The sequence below is a fragment of the Etheostoma spectabile genome, unplaced genomic scaffold, assembly GCF_008692095.1.
Source record: "Etheostoma spectabile isolate EspeVRDwgs_2016 unplaced genomic scaffold, UIUC_Espe_1.0 scaffold00001902, whole genome shotgun sequence".
NCBI classification, from domain to species: Eukaryota; Metazoa; Chordata; class Actinopteri; order Perciformes; family Percidae; genus Etheostoma; species Etheostoma spectabile.
In genome coordinates this window covers 22,944-44,175 of record NW_022602828.1, presented here as the reverse complement: position 1 = coordinate 44,175, position 21,232 = coordinate 22,944, and the positions used below count along the sequence as shown (strand labels likewise).

Below are 21,232 nucleotides of genomic sequence, written 5' to 3'. Positions count from 1 at the left end.
GCCACATGCTGATTATTGGAGACTTGATTTGATGGATTTATTCTTCCTTGTGTCTCTGTTTAAACTCCTAATTTAAAGGTAAAGTCAGCGGCCACTAAAGGTTGTGTTGTTGCTGCTGACAGACTCAGATCATTATTCTAAGTGTGTGACAACATTATGGGATGGATCCCTACAGAGATAGACCTGTTAGTTAAAGAGGAACATCCTTTTAGTTTAGATCCTTTAGTTTCCAACCAGACCAGAGTGGTGATGGTAGGAACAGTGGAAAGATGAACCAAGACGGCTTTTCATATATAATTTTTTTTGCCAGACTATGGATTGATTCGTGAAATGCCTGTTATTAATAAGTAGTCATTCCCATATGGTCCAGCGGTTAGGATTCCTTGTTTTCATCAAGGTTGCCTGGGTTCAACTCCCGGTACGGAAATTGGAATATAGCTGGCAGAAGGTCTGCAGAAAGATCTGTATGATCTCTGACATTTGTCCAGTATTAGATAAGAGCTGTAGTTACGTACGTAGCCTACACTGTTAGACTTTGCTGTAACTTCTACAGTTACCACAAAATGTCCAGTAAAATACCATAACTTTATTTTCTGGTTCATTACTGTAATATACATTGCATTATGGGTATTAACATTTAATTTACAGTGATTTACTGTACATTTTGAATTTGCGGTACACTGTTCAACTTTACTGCATTTCTACAGTTACTTACCATAAAATGCCCAGTAAAATACCATTATTTTCTGTTCCGGTTTATTACTGTATTATGCATTGCATTGTGCGTGGTAACATTTAATTTACAGTGATTTACTGTATTTTTTTGACTTTGCGGTAGTCTGCTGTAAAGCAACAGCAGTAATGCTACTGTAGTTGAATAAGACAGACTTAAATAAAATTGTTAGTTTATGTTATAGAAGCATGGAAATTAAATATCTCTATAAAGTTAAATTATTTCATTTTATAGAGATATTTTACATTTGATTTATTATGCTTTTGGCAGTGAAGGTAATTTAAAAGTGTGGCATGCTTTTCAGCATTGTAAATAACTTATTGAGAGTTGTAGAGACAAACAAGAAAGGGATTACGGATATAAATGCTTGACCGCCATATTTGACCTCTGACCTCACGACTTCAAAAGAATAGCGGGTAGATACTTCAAAGGTGTTGAAAGAAGTAACAGCTCGAGACATCAAAGGAGGACCGGTTTGGTCCGTGCGCAGCAGAGTCCGGTCACACACACTACTCAGAGAGAGCTGGAGCAGCGTTAAGGTAAGATCAATCTTTGATAATTCTGTCACATTAAAATCTCTGCTGATAAACCTTCACAAGCAGCGACATTAGCTTACCGACCTGTGTCATAGCTAGGCTAGAGCTAGCTGTTAACTAGCTCCCCCCCAAAGGAAAACTTAGTCTCGCTCCAACCTAACATTTTCCCCGTGGTTATGATTAGCTAGCAATAATTACAACGTTTGGTAAAGCTAACACAACTCATTTTACATACGCTGTTCGGGACATCTTTTTTACTTCACTGTCCTACCATTGCCTGAAATACAATGTAACCCATATTCTGGAAGTTTACGGTCGGTTGCTGCTAGCTTTTGAGCTAGCTGTTGCCGTATTTTGGCTAACATTACCTCCGGTTGATGCTAACGTTATGTTCCCGATTCTGTTTGTTGGTTTGTCAGTGTTTTAGAATGATTAATTAAAACTTATTACAGCTATATTATAGGCCTAGCATAGGCTACGCGGTTATATTAGTGGAGGTAAAGTTAACATTAAACTGTTACCTTTACATTTTGCCAATCTAGCTAGTTAACATTTAGGCTATGTATTTTTTTTTTAAATACCCATTTTATATGTCGGGTGACAGGAAAAGTGTCTTTAAGTAACGTTAATGTGGTGGATGGAAAGGGAAAAATGTATCTTTGTTGTTTTTTTAGCTAAAAAAAGACGTGTGGTAAATTTAATTCAATGTTAACCACATTAAGCTCTAGATTTGGTGGAAAATTCAGTGTCTCCAGCATTTATGGAGAGCAGTTTTTTGCCTTGTCTTCAGGGTTTGGCCACTTAAAACCATTGTGATGTCCAGCAAAGATTTGCCCCAGTGCCTTACTTTTAGTAGTATTACTGCTTTCTGTAATGTGATATTTCATATTGTTCATCCTTTTTAGTGTATGAGACCTAAGCTAAAGAGTGTGTAACTCAAAGAATATGGTTTTAGGAGTTGAGTCTGTAGCTACCATGGTTTATGGGGGAAAGGAAAAGTAAAATTTAAAAATGTATTTTCCTATCCTCTTAAACCTTTTTTTTTTAATTTGACAGATTGTTTTAACAAGTTATTTAAGGACTCTTTATAATGGCATAGTGATTAACTTTTAATACATCACATAACATTCTGTGTTATTCTAACAATATAAGAGTTACCTACATTATACTGGTTACCTGCATACTAATGCATGCATTTTTTATCTTGTTGTAATGTGTTTATAACCACATGCATGCACTTTAAAAAATATTTTTCATCATTTCAAATGTAGAGCAACAACCAGTGACTAGAACTACTGAGAGAGACGGGAGGAAGAAGAAAGCTGGAAGAAGGTCTGACCCCATGACCCACAGGAGCACATGATCCCTTTCAACAATCTGTCATCATACATCAAAAAGTATGTAAAGGTATACGTTTTGCAACCTGTGTACTCCAGAATTAGGAATATTCTGTAGACATGTGAAAAAACATAAGCACATGGCAAACTATAGGTTTGCATGTGGAAATGAGCAAGGTCCCACTTCCTTTAAACAGGAACCACAAACACATACGTGTGTGAGTGTGTGTGTGTGTGTGTGTGTTGTGTGTGTGTGGTGTGTGTGTGTGTGTGTTTCAGGCCTGTGTGGGATTTACTAACAAAGTGTACACAGAGTGTAATTTCCCCACTGGGGATCAATAATATTATATATTAAATTATATTAATCAAAAAGAAAGCTGATGTGTGTATGTATTAATCAAAAAGAACGTATAGGCATATATGCACATGCATATATGCATAAAAAAGAACAGATAGCAATTATCAAAAGAAAGTTGATGTGTATAATTATTAATCTAAATGAAAGTTGATGTGTATATGCATTAATCTAGCGCGTCTGACTCCAGATCAGAAGGTTGCGTGTTCAAATCACGTTGTGGTCAAATGTCCAGGGTGGCAGTAGCTCAGTCTGTAGGGAGTTAGATTGGGACCATCATGTGAAGTCCCCATGCGGACCAAAGAATGGAGTGTGGGCACTGCCAGGTGCACTTGTGCAAGGCTTGCAGCCCACTCGCTCTGACAGTTCTCTCGTGTGTGCATAAACAGGTCCTAAGAGTGTGTATTTCAGCCCTGTGTGTGATTAGTAACAGAGTGTAAATTTAATTCCCCACTGAGGATCATTAAATTATTTTAATCAATAAGAAAGATGATGTGTATATGCATTAAATGGTGTAGATGGAACATCGTAAGCACCTTTGATCCGCATTAAAGGATCAAAAGTATTCCTTTGATGTGCCAACATTCTATTTTGTACAGTGAGATATCTGATTGGTGGAACTCTCTGTTACCATGGAAATGTTCAGTGCACCTGCAAACTCACCAACAGCCCTATTTCATGCTACTTTGACAAATTCTAGTATTCTAGTATTCTTAGTATTCTAAGTTACTTTCTTTTTGATTTATGCATATACACATCAACTTTCTTTTTGATTTATAAATGTACACATCAACTTTCGTTTCATTAAATAATCACCATTCATTATGTCATCATCACAACTTTCTTTTATATTAATGCATATACACATCAACTTTCTTTGATGTTAATGCATATACACATCAACTTTTGTTTTGAATGATGCATATACACGTCAACTTTATTTTAGATTGATTCACATAAACTTTTTTGATATTGATGCATATACACATCAACTTTCTTTACATTATATCATCAACATTCATTATGTCATCATCACTCTTCATTATGTCATGTATACACATCAACTTTGTTTTTGATTAATGCATATACACATCAGCTTTATTTTTGATTAATGCATATACACATTAACTTTATTTTAGATTAATGCACGTACACATCAACTTTTTTTCTGATTAATACATATACACATCGACTTTCTTTCTGATTAACGCATATACACATCAAAATGCTTTTCATTATATCATCACACTTCATTATGTCCTCATCACAATTCATTATGTCATTATCACAATTCATTATGTCATCATCACAATTCATTATGTCATATATACACATCAACTTTCTTTTTGATTAACATACAATATTTATTGATCCCCAGTGGGGAAATTACAATTTGTTAGTGATCACACACAGGCCTGAAATACACACACATGCTCAGGACCATGCACAAATGGAGAGAGGTATGAGTGAGTGGGCTGCCAGCTGGACCAGCACCCTGAGCAGTTGGGGGGGGGGGGTTCAGTGCCTTGCGAGCAAGTGGCATCTCTCCAGCCACCAATCCACACTCTTTACTTTGGTCCACATGGGCACTTGCAGAGGCCGACTGAGCTACTTACACCACTAAACATTTGACCCCGAGTGATTTAAACACACAACCTTCTGATTCTGGAGTCAGACACACTGCCGTTGCGCCACGAGATCCACTGATAATGCATATACACATCAACTTTCTTTTAGATTGATGCATATACACATCAACTTTATTGTTAATAAGATCACATAAGATCCCCAGTGGGAAAATTGCAATTACACTCTGTTAGTAACCACACACAGGTCTGAAAAACACTCACACACGCTCAGGACCTATTCATGCACAAATGGAGAGATGTCAGAGTGAGTGGGCTGCCAGCTGGACCTGTGCCTTGGGGGGGGTTCAGTGCCTTGCTCAAGAGTACCTGGCAGTGCCCAGGAGGTGAAGTGGCATCTCTTCAGCCACATGTGGACTTGAACCGTCATTGTATTATACTTAGACTTATCTTTATTGATCCTTTTGGATGACTCCCTCAAGGAAATTGAAAGTTACAGCAGCAGTTTTAGCAAGAAAAGAAATAAAAAATGGATGAAAAAAGACAGTATAAAGACAGCAAAATAACAATAATAAGAAACAACAATAAGAACATTCGTCAAATAAACAAAGAAAAGACCATAAATTATTATTAAAGTGTCAGTGTTGAGTCCAGTGTTAAAGTGATAAAGTGACCAGGTGTGAATTTAAGTCCAGGTGTGCATGTATGTTTGTCTGTATGTGTACTGTACGTATGTATGTGTACTGTGTGTATATATGTATGTATGTGTGTATGTATGTATGTATGTATGTATGTATGTATTGTCCTCTCTGCCCTATTTCCGTCTCCCCCCTAGTGAGGAGTTGTACAGTCTGATGGCATGAGGGACAAAGGAGTCCTTAAGTCTGTTGGTCCGGCATTTGGGAAGGAGCAGCCTTCCACTGAACCGGCTCCTCTGGGTGCTGATGACGGTGTGCAGGGGGTGGCTGGCATTTTCAGTAATGTCCAGCAGTTTGTCCAATGTCCTTCTCTCTGCCACCGTCACCAGTGATTCCGCTTCATGCCGACCACAGAGCCGGCCCGCCTGATCAGTTTTTCCAGCCTGTGGATGTCCTTCTTTGTTATGCTGCCCCCCCCAGCACACCACAGTGTAGAAGAGGACACTGGTGACCACAGACTGGTAGAACATCCACAGCAGTTTGCTGCAGTTTTTAAAGGAGCGCAGTCTCCTCAGGAAGTACAGCCGGCTCTGTGTCTTCCTATACAGGTGGCTGCTGTGTGTTGTCCAGTCCAGTTTGTGTCCAGCCACAGCCCGAGGTATTTGTATGATTCAACTGCCTCACCTCAACTCCTCTAGCAGGACTGGTCTTGGTCGGACCTCCCAAAGTCAACGACCAGCTCCTTCATCTTAGAGGTGTTGAGCTGTAGGCAGTTAGTGCGACACCAGAGAGCAAAGTCCCCAACCAGACTCCGATACTCCTCCTCCCTGTCACCCCTGATACACCCAACGATGGCTGTGTCATCTGCGTACTTCTGTATGTGACACAGCTCTGAGTTGTAACAGTCCGAGGTGTACAGGGTGAAGAGAAGAGGGGCCAGCACTGTGCCCTGGGGGGCTCCAGTGCTGCTGACCACAGTATCAGACATGATGTCCTTCAGCCTAAAGTACTGTGGCCTGTCGGTGAGGTAGTCTCTGATCCAGTGTACCAGATAGGGGTCCACTCCCATCCTGATCAATTTGTCCTGGAGTATAGGGGGCCGGATGGTATTGAAGGCACTGTAGAAGTCCAAGAAGAGGACCCTCACTGTGCCATTCCCCTTATCCAGATGGGTGTGGACCCGGTGTAGCAGGTAGAGGATGGCGTCCTCCACACCTAAATCTGGCTGGTACGCAAACTGTAGGAGGTCCTGGGCGTGCTGTACCTGGGGTCTGAGGAGGCTGAGGAAGAGCCGCTCCAACGTCTTCATCAGGAGTGAAGTGAGTGCCACCGGTCGGAAGTCATTCAGCTCGCTGGGCCTGTTCTTCTTGGGAACTGGAACGATGAAGGATGTCTTCCAAAGGGTGGGCACTCCCTAGCTGCAGGCTAAGGTTGAAGATCCGTTGGAGCGGCTCCCCCAGTTCTGCAGCGCAGGTCTTCAGCAGTCTCGGACACACTTTATCGGGCCTGCTGCTTTCCTGGGCCGGAGCTTCCTCAGCTGCTCTCTGACCTGGTCTGTGGTGATGTGGGGCGGGGACTGTATTAAGGAGAAGGAGGGGGGTATTGTGGTGTTGGGGGGGAGGTGTGTAGACTGTGTAGACGTGGTGGTGTCAGGGGGGAGGTGTGTGGAGGGAAGGGAACATTGCTGCAGTGAGGGTGAGTGTGGGGGTGGGGGTGGGCAAAGGCTGGTTAAACCTGTTGAAAAAGTTATTCAGCTCCTTGGCCATCTCCATTGTCCCCCAAGTTGTTCTGGTCTTTGTGTTGTGACCTGTGATGGTCCTCACACCTTCCCAGACCTCCCTCATGTTGTTCTCCCTCAGCTTCTGCTCCACCTTCCTCCTGTAGCTGTCCTTAGCTTCCCTCACACAGTGTTTCACCTCCCGCTGTGCTGTCTTCATGGCCTCCCTGTCTCTGCTCCTGAAGGTAGCCTTCTTCCTGTTAAGGACAGCCTTAACCTCCCGTGTTACCCATGGCTTGTTATTAGGGTAATAGCGTACAGTCTTGATAGGGGAGACCACGTCTGCGCAAATAAACACAAAACACATCAAAGACCTGAATCACATCAATCACCTAAACACATCAAACACCTGAAACACATCAAACACTTGAAACATATAAAAACACTGAAACACATCAACACATCAAAGACATAAAAGACAATAACATCTGAAACACATTAATCACCAGCTTCAGGTAAGGAGGCCTCAAAGACCAACTGCTTTGCATCGAACGGTCCCTGCGTTCTGAAAGCGAGGCCTCCAAAGACAAACTGCTTTCGCAGCGCCTGGTCTCTGCCGAAGGGAGATTTCTGTGTCTTTTTTGATTCAAAACCAGGTTGATTTGCAATATGAATACTGTGAAAGTAACAAAACACTTAACACATGTATATGCATTAACCAAAAAGAAAGTTAATCTGTATGCATTAATCAGAAAAAAAGTTCATGTGTATATGCATTAATCAAAAAGAAATTTGATCTGTACATGCATTAGTCATAAGACCTTGTGGCGCAACGGTAGCGCGTCTGACTCCAGATCAGAAGGTTGCGTGTTCAAATCACGTCAGGGTCAAATGTTGGTGGGTGGCAGTAGTTGGGTGTCCTTCACCAGCAGGGTGAGCATCAAAGGCTTCATTTCCTGTATTAACATAGGCTTTTATGCACCAATTTACATATACATCTAATACCTGAAACACATTAAAAACATCTAACACCTGAAACACCTGAATCACTTCAGACACCTGAAACACATCAAAGACATCAAACACCTGGAACACATCCAACACCGGAAGCACAAACAGATCAAACACCTGAAACATATCAAACACATCAAAGACACCTGAAACACATCAAACACCTGAAACACATCAAACACGTGAAACACATCAAACATCTGAAACAGATAAAACACGTCAAATGCTTGAAACTAATCAAACACCTGAAACACATCAAACACCTGAAACAAATCAAAAACCTAAAACATATCAAACACCTGAAACACATCAAATACATCAAACACATCAAAGACATCAAGCGAGTGAAACATATAAAAACATCAAAAACCTGAAACAAATCAAAAACCTAAAACATATCAAACACCTGAAACACATCAAATACATCAAACACATCAAAGACATCAAGCGAGTGAAACATATAAAAACATCAAAAACCTGAAACACATAAAACACATCAAAGATATCAACACCTGAAACACATAAAAGACATTAAACACATCAAAGACCTGAAACACATCAAATAACAGAAACACAAACACAGCAAACACCTGAAACACATAGAACACCGGAAGCACAAACACATAAAAAACATAAAACACATCAAAGACATAAAACACCTGAAACACATCAAACACATCAAAGACATCAAACACCTGAAACACATAAAAAACATCAAACACCTGAAACACATCAAACACCTGAAACACATCAAAAACCTAAAACACATCAAACACCTGAAACACCTGAAAGATATCAAACACATGAAACACCTGAAACAAATCAAACACCTTAAACACATCAAATACCTGAAACACATCAAACATATCAAACAACTCAAACACCTGAAACAAATTGAACACCTGAAACACATCAAACACTTGAAACATATCAAACACCTGAAACACATCAAACACCTGAAAGATATCAAAAACATCAAACATCTCGAACGTCTGAAACAAATTGAACACCTGAAACACATGAAACACCTGAAACATATCAAACACATGAAACACATCAAACACATGAAACACATCAAGCACCTGAAACACATCAAACATTTGAAACACATCAAACACCTGAAACACATCAAACATCTGAAACAGATAAAACACGTCAAACGCTTGAAACTAATCAAACACATCAAACACCTGAAACACATCAAACATCTGAAACACATCAAACACCTGAAACAAATCAAACACCTAAAACATATCAAACACCTGAAACACATCAAACACATCAAATACATCAAACACCTGAAACACATCAAACACATCAAGCACCTGAAACATATAAAAACATCAAAAACCTGAAACACATAAAACACATCAAAGACCTGAAACACATCAAATAACAGAAACACAAACACAGCAAACACCTGAAACACATAGAACACCGAAAGCACAAACACATAAAAAACATAAAACACATCAAAGACATAAAACACCTGAAACACATGAAACACATCAAAGACATCAAACACCTGAAACACATAAAAAACATCAAAAACCTAAAACACATCAAACACCTGAAACACCTGAAATATATCAAACACATGAAACACCTGAAACAAATCAAACACCTTAAACACATCAAATACCTGAAACACATCAAACATATCAAACAACTCAAACACCTGAAACAAATTGAACACCTGAAACACATCAAACACTTGGAACATATCAAATCCCTGAAACAAATCAAACACATGAAACATATCAAGCACCTGAAACACATCAAACATCTGAAACAAATAAAACACCTGAAACACCTGAAACACATCAAACACATCCAAGACATCAAACACCTGAAACACATCAAACACCTGAAACCCATCAAAAACATAAAACACATCAAACACCTGAAAAACCTGAAAGATATCAAACACATCAAACACCTGAAACAAATCAAACACCTTAAACACATCAAATACCTGAAACACATCAAACATATCAAACAACTCAACCACCTGAAACAAATTGAACACCTGAAACACATCAAACACTTGAAACATATCAAACCCCTGAAACCTATCAAACACATGAAACATATCAAGCACCTGAAACACATCAAACATCTCAAACACATCAAACACCTGAAACACATCAAACATTTCAAACACATGTAACCCGTCAAATGCCTGAAACTAATCAAACACATCAAACACCTGAAAGACATCACACACCTGAAACATATCAAAGACATCACACACCTGAAACAAATCAAAAAATTTAAACACATCTCAAATTCAAAAAAAATCAAAGACCTGTAACACATCAAACACATCAAACACCTGAAACACGTTAAACAACTGACACACATCAAACACATCAAACAGCTGAAACACATCAAACACCTGAAACACATTAAAAACATCAAATACCTGAAACACATGAAACACCTGAAACTCATCAAACACATCAAAAACATCAAACACCTGAAACACATGAAAGACCTGGAACGAGTAAATGACATTACACACATCAAAGACCTGAAACACATCAAACAACATAAACACAAACACATCAAAGACCTGAATCACATCAATCACCTAAACACATCAAACACCTGAAAAAAATTAAAACACTTGAAACATATAAAACACCTGAAACACATCAAAGACATCAAACACCTGAAACACATCCAACACCGGAAGCACAAACAGATCAAACACCTGAAACATATCAAACACATCAAAGACATTAAACACCTAAAAAACATCAAACACCTGAAACACATCAAACACCTGAAACACCTGAAAGATATCAAAAACATCAAAGACATCAAACATCTCAAACATCTGAAACAAATTGAACACCTGAAACACATCAAACACCTGAAACATATCAAACACATGAAACATATCAAGCACCTGAAACACATAAAACATGTGAAACACATCAAACATCTGAAACAGATAAAACACATCAAACGCCTGAAACTAATCAAACACATCAAACATCTGAAACATATCAAACACTTGAAACACATCAAACACCTGAAACATATCAAACACCTGAAACACATCAAACACATCAAATACATCAAACTCCTGAAACACATCAAAGACATCAAGCACCTGAAATATATAAAAAACATCAAAAACCTGAAACACATAAAACACATCAAAGACATCAACACCTACATCAAACACCTGAAAGATATCAAACACATGAAACACCTGAAACAAATCAAACACCTTAAACACATCAAATACCTGAAACACATCAAACACATCAAACAACTCAAACACCTGAAACAAATTGAACACCTGAAACACATCAAACACTTGAAACATATCAAATCCCTGAAACAAATCAAACACATGAAACACATCTCAAACACAAAAAAAAATCAAACACCTGAAACACGTTAAACAACTGACACACATCAACCACATCAAACACCTGAAACACATCACATACCTGAAACACATCAAACACATAAACCACATCAAACACCTGAAACACATCAAACACATCAAAGACATAACAGACATTAACACCTGAAACACATTAATCACCAGCTTCAGGTAAGGAGGCCTCAAAGACCAACTGCTTTTGCGTCGCACGGTCCCTGCGTTCTGGAAGCGAGGCCTCCAAAGACAAACTGCTTTCACAGCGCCTGGTCTCTGCCGAAGCCGCTAGCCTCCAGCTACCCGGAGAAGAACCCTAAAACTTAAATCAGTCACTTAGACACAAAAAAGTAAGGAAATAGGGTTCAGGTTTTGAAAAACAAAAGTCATCCCTTGAAAGTCATATATTGTAAAAAGGGAGATTTCTGTGCCTTTTTTAATTCATAACCAGGTTGATTTGCAATATGAATACTGTGAAAGTAACAAAACGCTTAATCCACGGAGAAATGCACACATGTATATGCATTAACCAAAAGAAAGTTAATCTGTAGATGCATTAATCAGAAAAAAGTTGATGTGTATATTCAATTCAATTCAATTTTATTTCGGGTATCAATATACATTAATCAAAAAGAAATCTGATGTGTACATGCATTAATCAGCAGACCTTGTGGCACAACGGTAGCGTTTCTGACTCCAGATCAGAAAGTTGCGTGTTCAAATCATGTCAGGGTCAAATGTTGGTGGGTGGTAGAAGCCCAGTATGTGGTAGTTGGATGTCCTCTCCCAGCAAGGATTTGAGCATCAAAGGCTTCATTTCCTGTATTCACATAACCTTTTATGTACTAATACCTGAAACATATCAAAAACATCTAACACCTGAAACACCTGAATCACTTCAGACACCTGAAACACATCAAACACCTGTAACACATCAATCACCTGAAACACATCAAACACCTGTAACACATCAAACACCTGAAACACATCAAACACCTGAAACACATGTCTGTTTTAGTTACAGAGTGAGGCATCGCACTTCTGTTCCATCTTTGTTGAGAGTTTCTCAGTACCTAGGTAAGGATTACAAGCCAGTCAGCAGCAGAGTATGAGGGTGTGCCATGCTAACAACTAGCCGACCATTATAACGTGTTATACAAAGTGACGTTCAGTCGCCACGGAAGTACAGGCTGGACTACAGTAGAGCTGTTTGGAGCAGTTTGTGAACAGTGTTTTCTGTTGGAGATGGTACGTCGCTTGGGGGGGGTGACTTTTGGCTTTTTTTTCAGACTTGTTTTAAGCTTGCTGAAGCGCATTCATGATCCCTAATACCTTTCTAAACCACTTACCTTGGTCCCTGACCCTGCCCTCAGAGCTGGTAGTTCTGTTCCTCTGCGGAGCCAGTCAGGTCCTCTTCTCTGGCTGACTGGAGGTCACCAGCTTCAGGTAAGGAGGCCTCAAAGACCAACTGCTTTGCGTGTTCCGGTCCCTGCGTTCTGGCAGCAAGGCCTCCAAAGACAAACTGCTTTCGCAGCATCTGGTCCTTGTCTTCTGGAAGCAAGTCCTCCAAAGACAAACTGCTTTCGCAGCGCCTGGTCTCTGCCGAAGCCGCTGGCCTCCAGCTACCCGGAGAAGAACCCTTAAACTTAAATCAGTCACTTAGATACAAAAAAGTAAGGAAATAGGGTTCAAGTTTTGAAAAACAAAAGTGATCCCTTGAAAGTCATATATTGTAAAAAGGGAGATTTCTGTGTCTTTTTTGATTCAAAACCAGGTTGATTTTCAATATGAATACTGTGAAAGTAACAAAACGCTTAATCCACGGAGAAATGCACACATGTATATGCATTAACCAAAAAGAAAGTTAATCTGTATATGCATTAATCAGAAAAAAAGTTCATATGTATATGCATTAATCAAAAAGAAATTTGATCTGTACATGCATTAGTTAGCAGACCTTGTGGCGCAACGGTAGTGCGTCTGACTCCAGATCAGAAGGTTGCGTGTTCAAATCACGTCAGGGTCAAATGTTGATGGGTGGCAGTAGCTCAATATGTGGTAGTTGGGTGTCCTCCCCCAGCAAGGATTTGATCATCAACGGCTATTGTATTACATCTAACACCTGAAACACCTGAATCACTTCAGACACCTGAAACACATCAAACAACTGAAAAACATCAATCACCTGAATCACATATAACACCTGAAACACATTTCTGTTTTAGTTACAGAGTGAGGCATCGCACTTCTCTTTCATCTTTGTTGAGAGTTGCACATGTGCAGTATGTAGGTAAGGATTACAAGCCAATCAGGAGCAGAGTATGAGGGTGTGCCATGCTAACAACTAGCCGAGCATTATAACGTGTGATACAAAGTGACGCTCGGTCGCCACGGAAGTAAAGGCTGGACTACAGTAGAGCTGTCTGGAGCAGTTTGTGAACAGTGTTTTCTGTTGGAGATGGTACGTCGCTTTGGGGGGGGTGACTTTTGGCTTTTTTTTCAGACTTGTTTTAAGCTTGCTGAAGCGCATTCATGATCCCTAATACCTTTCTAAACCACTTACCTTGGTCCCTGACCCTGCCCTCAGAGCTGGTAGTTCTGTTCCTCTGCGGAGCCAGTCAGGTCCTCTTCTCTGGCTGACTGGAGGTCACCAGCTTCAGGTAAGGAGGCCTCAAAGACCAACTGCTTTGCGTGTTCCGGTCCCTGCGTTCTGGCAGCAAGGCCTCCAAAGACAAACTGCTTTCGCAGCATCTGGTCCTTGTCTTCTGGAAGAAAGTCCTCCAAAGACAAACTGCTTTCGCAGCATCTGGTCCTTGTCTTCTGGAAGCAAGTCCTCCAAAGACAAACTGCTTTCGCAGCGCCTGGTCTCTGCCGAAGCCGCTGGCCTCCAGCTACCCGGAGAAGAACCCTTAAACTTAAATCAGTCACTTAGATACAAAAAAGTAAGGAAATAGGGTTCAAGTTTTGAAAAACAAAAGTGATCCCTTGAAAGTCATATATTGTAAAAAGGGAGATTTCTGTGTCTTTTTTGATTCAAAACCAGGTTGATTTTCAATATGAATACTGTGAAAGTAACAAAACGCTTAATCCACGGAGAAATGCACACATGTATATGCATTAACCAAAAAGAAAGTTAATCTGTATATGCATTAATCAGAAAAAAAGTTCATATGTATATGCATTAATCAAAAAGAAATTTGATCTGTACATGCATTAGTTAGCAGACCTTGTGGCGCAACGGTAGTGCGTCTGACTCCAGATCAGAAGGTTGCGTGTTCAAATCACGTCAGGGTCAAATGTTGATGGGTGGCAGTAGCTCAATATGTGGTAGTTGGGTGTCCTCCCCCAGCAAGGATTTGATCATCAACGGCTATTGTATTACATCTAACACCTGAAACACATCAAACAACTGAAAAACATCAATCACCTGAATCACATATAACACCTGAAACACATTTCTGTTTTAGTTACAGAGTGAGGCATCGCACTTCTCTTTCATCTTTGTTGAGAGTTGCACATGTGCAGTATGTAGGTAAGGATTACAAGCCAATCAGGAGCAGAGTATGAGGGTGTGCCATGCTAACAACTAGCCGAGCATTATAACGTGTGATACAAAGTGACGCTCGGTCGCCACGGAAGTAAAGGCTGGACTACAGTAGAGCTGTCTGGAGCAGTTTGTGAACAGTGTTTTCTGTTGGAGATGGTACGTCGCTTTGGGGGGGGTGACTTTTGGCTTTTTTTTCAGACTTGTTTTAAGCTTGCTGAAGCGCATTCATGATCCCTAATACCTTTCTAAACCACTTACCTTGGTCCCTGACCCCTGCCCTCAGAGCTGGTAGTTCTGTTCCTCTGCGGAGCCAGTCAGGTCCTCTTCTCTGGCTGACTGGAGGTTACCAGCTTCAGGTAAGGAGGCCTCAAAGACCAAAGACAAACTACTTTCGCAGCATCTGGTCCTCATCTTCTGGAAGCGAGGCCTTCAAAGACAAGCTGCTTTCGCAGCGCCTAGTCTCTGCCGAAGCTTCTGGTCTCCAGCTGCCCAGAGCAGAACCCTGAACTTAAAGACTCAACACGGCTTGTACATATAAGGTTCTCTATGGATGTTTTGTGACCTCACTCATGACGTCATCATGAACTCACAGCTGATTGGTCAGTAGTTCTTTTGATGTGTTATTGAATGCTGGGATGTCATACACCGTAGACAATTCCAGTCTATAAGACTTTTCTCATTTTATTTTTAATTATTTTTGAGGGATGAAAACAAAATATATTGTAAAAAAGTATGAGAATATACACATCACACTATAAATGTGTAAATTAATTTAACGTGTATAGAGCAGACATATTTTCACATGTAAATTGGTAAATATTATATTTGATTATTAATAGCTTTCTATAGCAGGATCATTCTCAATCCTTTTGTAAAACCTTTGTCTTTCTTGGAGTATATCCACTATAATGCCAGAACTTTCTGAAATTAAATGAAGGAAAAACTGAGGTGGTTGTTTTTGGAGCAAGAGAGGAACGATTAAAAGTCTGCGCTCAGCTTCAAACAACAATGTTAAAAACAACAGACAAAGCCAGAAATCTTGGTGTAGTCATGGACTCAGACCTGAACTTTAACAGCCACATTAAGACAATTACAAAGTCAGCCTACTATCACCTTAAGAATATATCAAGGGTTAAAGGACTTATGTGTCAACAGGATTTGGAAAAACTTGTCCATGCCTTTATCTTCAGTAGACTTGACTACTGTAACGGGGTCTTTACAGGTCTCCCTAAAAAATCAATCAGACAGCTGCAGCTGATTCAGAACGCTGCTGCTCGAGTCCTCACTAAGACCAAGAGACTGGATCACATCACTCCAGTTCTGAAGTCTTTACACTGGCTTCCTGTGTCTCAAAGAATTGATTTCAAAGTACTCTTGCTAGTTTATAAATCACTTAACGGTTTAGGTCCAAAATATATTGCTGATCTGCTACTACACTATGAACCACCCAGACCTCTCAGGTCATCTGGGACAGGTCTGCTTTCTGTCCCCAGAGTCAGAACTAAACAGGGTGAAGCAGCTTTCAGTTTCTATGCTCCTCATATCTGGAATAAACTCCCAGAAACCTGTAGATCCGCTGCTACTCTCAGTTCTTTTAAATCAAGGCTGAAGACCTCTCTATTTGATGCTGCCTTTCTTTAAATGACTAATCATTTCTTTAAATTTCTTATGCTGCACTGTAAATTTTATTCTTGTGTTTTATGTTTCTCTTTGTTTTTAACTGTCTATTCATGTGTTTTACCGGTTTTTAATGCTTGTGATTTTTTATCTGTTTAACTGATTTTGTGTAAAGCACTTTGAATTGCCTTGTTGCTGAAATGTGCTATACAAATAAAGCTGCCTTGCCTTGCCTTGCCTAATACAATTAATACAAATAAAAAATGTCATATCTTTTGCTATGGTTGGGCCTCGTATCCAAACTAATCTGGCAGATGATACTAGTGTCGATGTAGCCTTGGGAAATAATTAGCAGCTGGTAGACAGATCTCCCCATCGGGAAATAAAACCCCAGTCTTCCGTGTGAGAGGCGGAGGCGACCATCCAAAGTTTCAGTAGTATTGTGGTTTTTGTGTTGGAACAACTTGCACTGTTTGAAATAAGCTTTTGAGATACAAGAACGTCTTCACTTGGGACAGCAATTGACTCCCAACCCAATGGGAGAAATCCTGAGCTTTGAGATTTGGAGGGGCTGACTTTGATTACGAATGCTTGACACTGGACTTCAATCTGCCCCAGTGGGTGCTGTAGATCACTGTTTGATGAAGCCCACAGAACAACATAATCTGGAAAGAGCAGAAGAGGAATTATAAGGTGCCCAGACTTGACACTCTCCCACCTTCTGCTGCGCCTTGTGAGGTGCTGTTCATGTCCAGTAGATATGCTTTTTCCATCGCTTGACGATATTCCCATTTAGGGTCAGGAGTTCTCCTCCCATGCTGAACACAGCCTGAGCCAAGGCCCGCTTTCCCCCTCATGATTCACCCCAGTGGAAGCTGTAGATCAATGCCTGATAAAGCCAAATGAACCACATAGTCTGCAAAGAGCATAAATGGAATTCTAAGGTGGCTAGACTTGACACTCTCCCAACTCCTGCGGCACCTTGTTACGTTTTGTTCATGTCCAGGAGTTGTGCTCTTTCCATCGCTTGAAAATATTCCCATTTAGGATCAGGAGTTCTCCTTCTATGCTGAACACAGCTTGAGCCAAGGCCCACTTTTTATTATATCATCACCATTCATTATGTCATCATCACTATTCATTATGACATCAACTTTCTTTGATATTAATGCATATACACATCAACTTTCTTTGATATTAATGCATATACACATCAACTTTCTTTTTGAATTTTGCATTAACACATCAACTTTCTTTTAGATTAATGCATAAACACATCAACTTTCTATTTCATTAATGCATATACACATCAACTTTCTTTTAGATTAATGCAGATACTCATTAACTTAATTTTTGATTTAGCATTACAATTCATTATGACATCAACTTCCTTTTTAATAAATGCATATACACATCAACTTTCTTTTTGATTTATGCATATACACATCAACTTTGTTTTTATTATATCATCACCATTCATTATGACATCAACTTTCTTTTATATTAATGCATATAGACATTAACTTTCTTTTTAATAAATGCATATACACATCAACTTTCTTTTAGATTAATGCATATACACATCAACTTCTTTTTTATTAATGCATATACACATCAACTTTCTTTTAGATTTATGCATATACACATCAACTTTCTTTTAGATTAATGCATATACACATCAACTTTCTTTTTATTTATGCATATACACATCAACTTTCTTTTTATTTATGCATATACACATCAACTTTCTTTTTATTATATCATCACCATTCATTATGTCTCCATCACTATTCATTATGACATCAACTTTCTTTTATATTAATGCATATACACATCAACTTTCTTTTTGATTAATGCATATACACATCAACTTTCTTTTAGATTAATGCATATACACATCAACTTTCTTTTTTATAATGCATATACACATCAACTTTCTTTTTAATAAATGCATATACACATCAACTTTCTTTTAGATTAATGCATATACACATCAACTTTCTTTTTATTTATGCATATACACATCAACTTTCTTTTATTATATCATCACCATTCATTATGTCTCCATCACTATTCATTATGACATCAACTTTCTTTTATATAATGCATATACACATCAACTTTCTTTTAGATTAATGCATATACACATCAACTTTCTTTTTGATTAATGCATATACACATCAACTTTCTTTTTGATTTATCATCACCATTCATTATGTCATCATCACTATTCATTATGTCATCATCACAATTCATTATGACATCAACTTTCTTTTGATTAATGCATATACACATCAACTTCTTTTTCATTAATGCATAAACACATCAACTTTCTTTTTAATAACTGCATATATACATTTTGATTGAAAGACAAGAACCCATCGATAAAATTTGAAATAAGTTTGCAAAATTCTTTGTCTGCCAATAGAAGAGAGTTAAATCTCCAAAGAGGTGGGCTACGTTTATAGGTAGAAAGTTGCATATCTAATAATAAAGGTGAATGGTCAGATATTACAATACCTAAATAGTCAGAGGAAATTACACCTGCATTAAGCCTACTGTCAATAAAAAAGTAATCAATCCTAGAATATGAGTGATGCACCTGGGAAAAGAAAGGGAATTTTTTAAGGGTGGGGTTACGAGATCTCCATGGACCAACAAGACCATTCCGTTTCCTAAAATCAGAAAATGTTATAGATTATATGTTATATATGTTATAATGTTATATAGATTGAGTCAGATTTCGAGGATTAGAACGATCCAAGATTGGGTCAAAAACACAAATTAGATCCCCACCGAAGATCAGCAGGTGTGTGTTCAAGAAGGGAATGTTACTCAGCAATCTGTTAGCGAATTCAACATCATCGAAGTTTGGGGCATTTACATTTACAAACAAAACCCTCTTTTGTGAAAAAGTACCAGCAACCATGAGGTATCTGCCATTCCTATCAGCAATAACATCAGTGGATGAGAACTGAACTTTTCTGCTAACTAAAATGGCGACTCCTCTAGCTTTTGAATTAAAATTTGAGTGGAAAACTTGAGCCACCCAAGGGCAATGTAACCTACGGTGATCTTTGACGCGAAGGTGAGTCTCCTGCAAGAATACTATATCAGAGTTTAAACGTTTCAAGTGCGCAAAAACCTTAGATCGCTTAACAGGATTCCCCATACCTCTGATATTCACACTGATAAATCTGAGAGGTGTGCCTGACCCAGCCATGCTGGGATCTATAATGCCATTAACCATTTAAATAAAAAAATAACATAAAAAAATGAAAATGGTCATAGAGAGCACCCACCCCCCAACATACCCCCAAACACAAATACACCCAAAGTCCCCATATAACCATAGAACAAAGGAGAGAGCAGTGTTTCCCCCAATAACCAAAAGTTGTCCACAATAGCGTTGAACAACCCGGAGACCATGCAGAATAGACAAAGGTAAGAGAGAAAAAAAAACTCCCGCCGATCTCAACACTGTTTAACAGTATGCACATGAATATAGTAAAGCACGTAAAAATGCAAAATGACAAATAATAGTAGGCCCTCAGTCCTGTACTATCAGATGGAGAAAGCATAAAATGAGGTAGTGCTGATCATATCTGAAGTACAAAATACAAAATATATATATTATGTTAATCACATACAGTAAGATTGAAGGAAAAAAAAATACCTGCTATAAACAAACAGTGACACTAACCTAGTTAGTGTAGCAAGCCAGAAAACCTGAAAATCTACTGAAAACAAATACTGAACATGTAGATAAATAAGGCTGGTGAGTCCACAAACTAAGGAATAATAGAACAAAACTCTGAAAAGCTACTAGAGCTCACCCAGAAATTAAACTTTTGACATAGTCGCTGGCTTCATCCGCAGAAACAAAGTCCTTCTCAACACCGTTGTATGTGATGCGAAGTCGCGCTGGATGAATCCGACCATATCGAGCACCGACAATGCCACGAAGTTGGCGTCTGACCTCGTTGAAAGCAGCCCGAGCCCGAGCTATCTTGGCAGTGTGATCCGGGAAGAGTGAGACGGTCAAGTCTCTGACTTTCATCTGTCGGAGCTCTCTAGCGCGGCGCAGAACGTCAACACAGTCACTGTAACAGTGAAATCTGCACACAATGGCTCATGGACGATCACCAGGCTTGGGTTTGGGTTGGAGGGTCCGGTGGGACCTGTCCAAAAGCAGCTCTTTTTCCAGACCCAACGCTTCCTTCAGTAAGGCGGCTACACATAACTGCACATATACATACAATTTCTTTTTGATTAATGCATATACACATTCATTGTGTCATCATCACTATTCATTATGTCATCATCACTATTCATTATGTCATCAACTTTCTTTTATATTAATGCATAAACACATCAACTTTCTTTTTATTATATCATCACCATTCATTATGTCATCATTACTATTCATTATGACATCAACTTTCTTTTATATTAATGCATATACACATCAACTTTCGTTTTTATTAATGCATATACATATCAAATTTCTTTATTAAAGCATATACACATCAACTTTCTTTTATAAATGCATATACATATCAAATTTCTTTATTAAAGCATATACACATCAACTTTCTTTTTAATAAATGCATATACATATCAACTTTCTTTTTATTATATCATCACTATTCATTATGTCATCATCACTATTCAATATGACATCAACTTTTTTATAGATTAATGCATAAACACATCAATTTTCTTTTTCATTAATGCATAAACACATCAACTTTCTTT

General features: G+C 38.9%; 3 non-coding genes across 3 annotated transcripts; all 3 read left to right on the top strand.

Moving 5' to 3' along the window:
• The first annotated feature begins 7,720 nt into the window (after positions 1–7,720).
• trnaw-cca (transfer RNA tryptophan (anticodon CCA)) lies at positions 7,721–7,792 on the top strand. The gene has a single exon. It is a non-coding gene; the product is annotated as a tRNA-Trp (tRNA).
• A 5,472-nt stretch (positions 7,793–13,264) lies between these two features.
• trnaw-cca (transfer RNA tryptophan (anticodon CCA)) lies at positions 13,265–13,336 on the top strand. The gene has a single exon. It is a non-coding gene; the product is annotated as a tRNA-Trp (tRNA).
• A 1,197-nt stretch (positions 13,337–14,533) lies between these two features.
• Positions 14,534–14,605, top strand: trnaw-cca (transfer RNA tryptophan (anticodon CCA)). The gene has a single exon. It is a non-coding gene; the product is annotated as a tRNA-Trp (tRNA).
• The last annotated feature ends 6,627 nt before the right edge of the window (positions 14,606–21,232 follow it).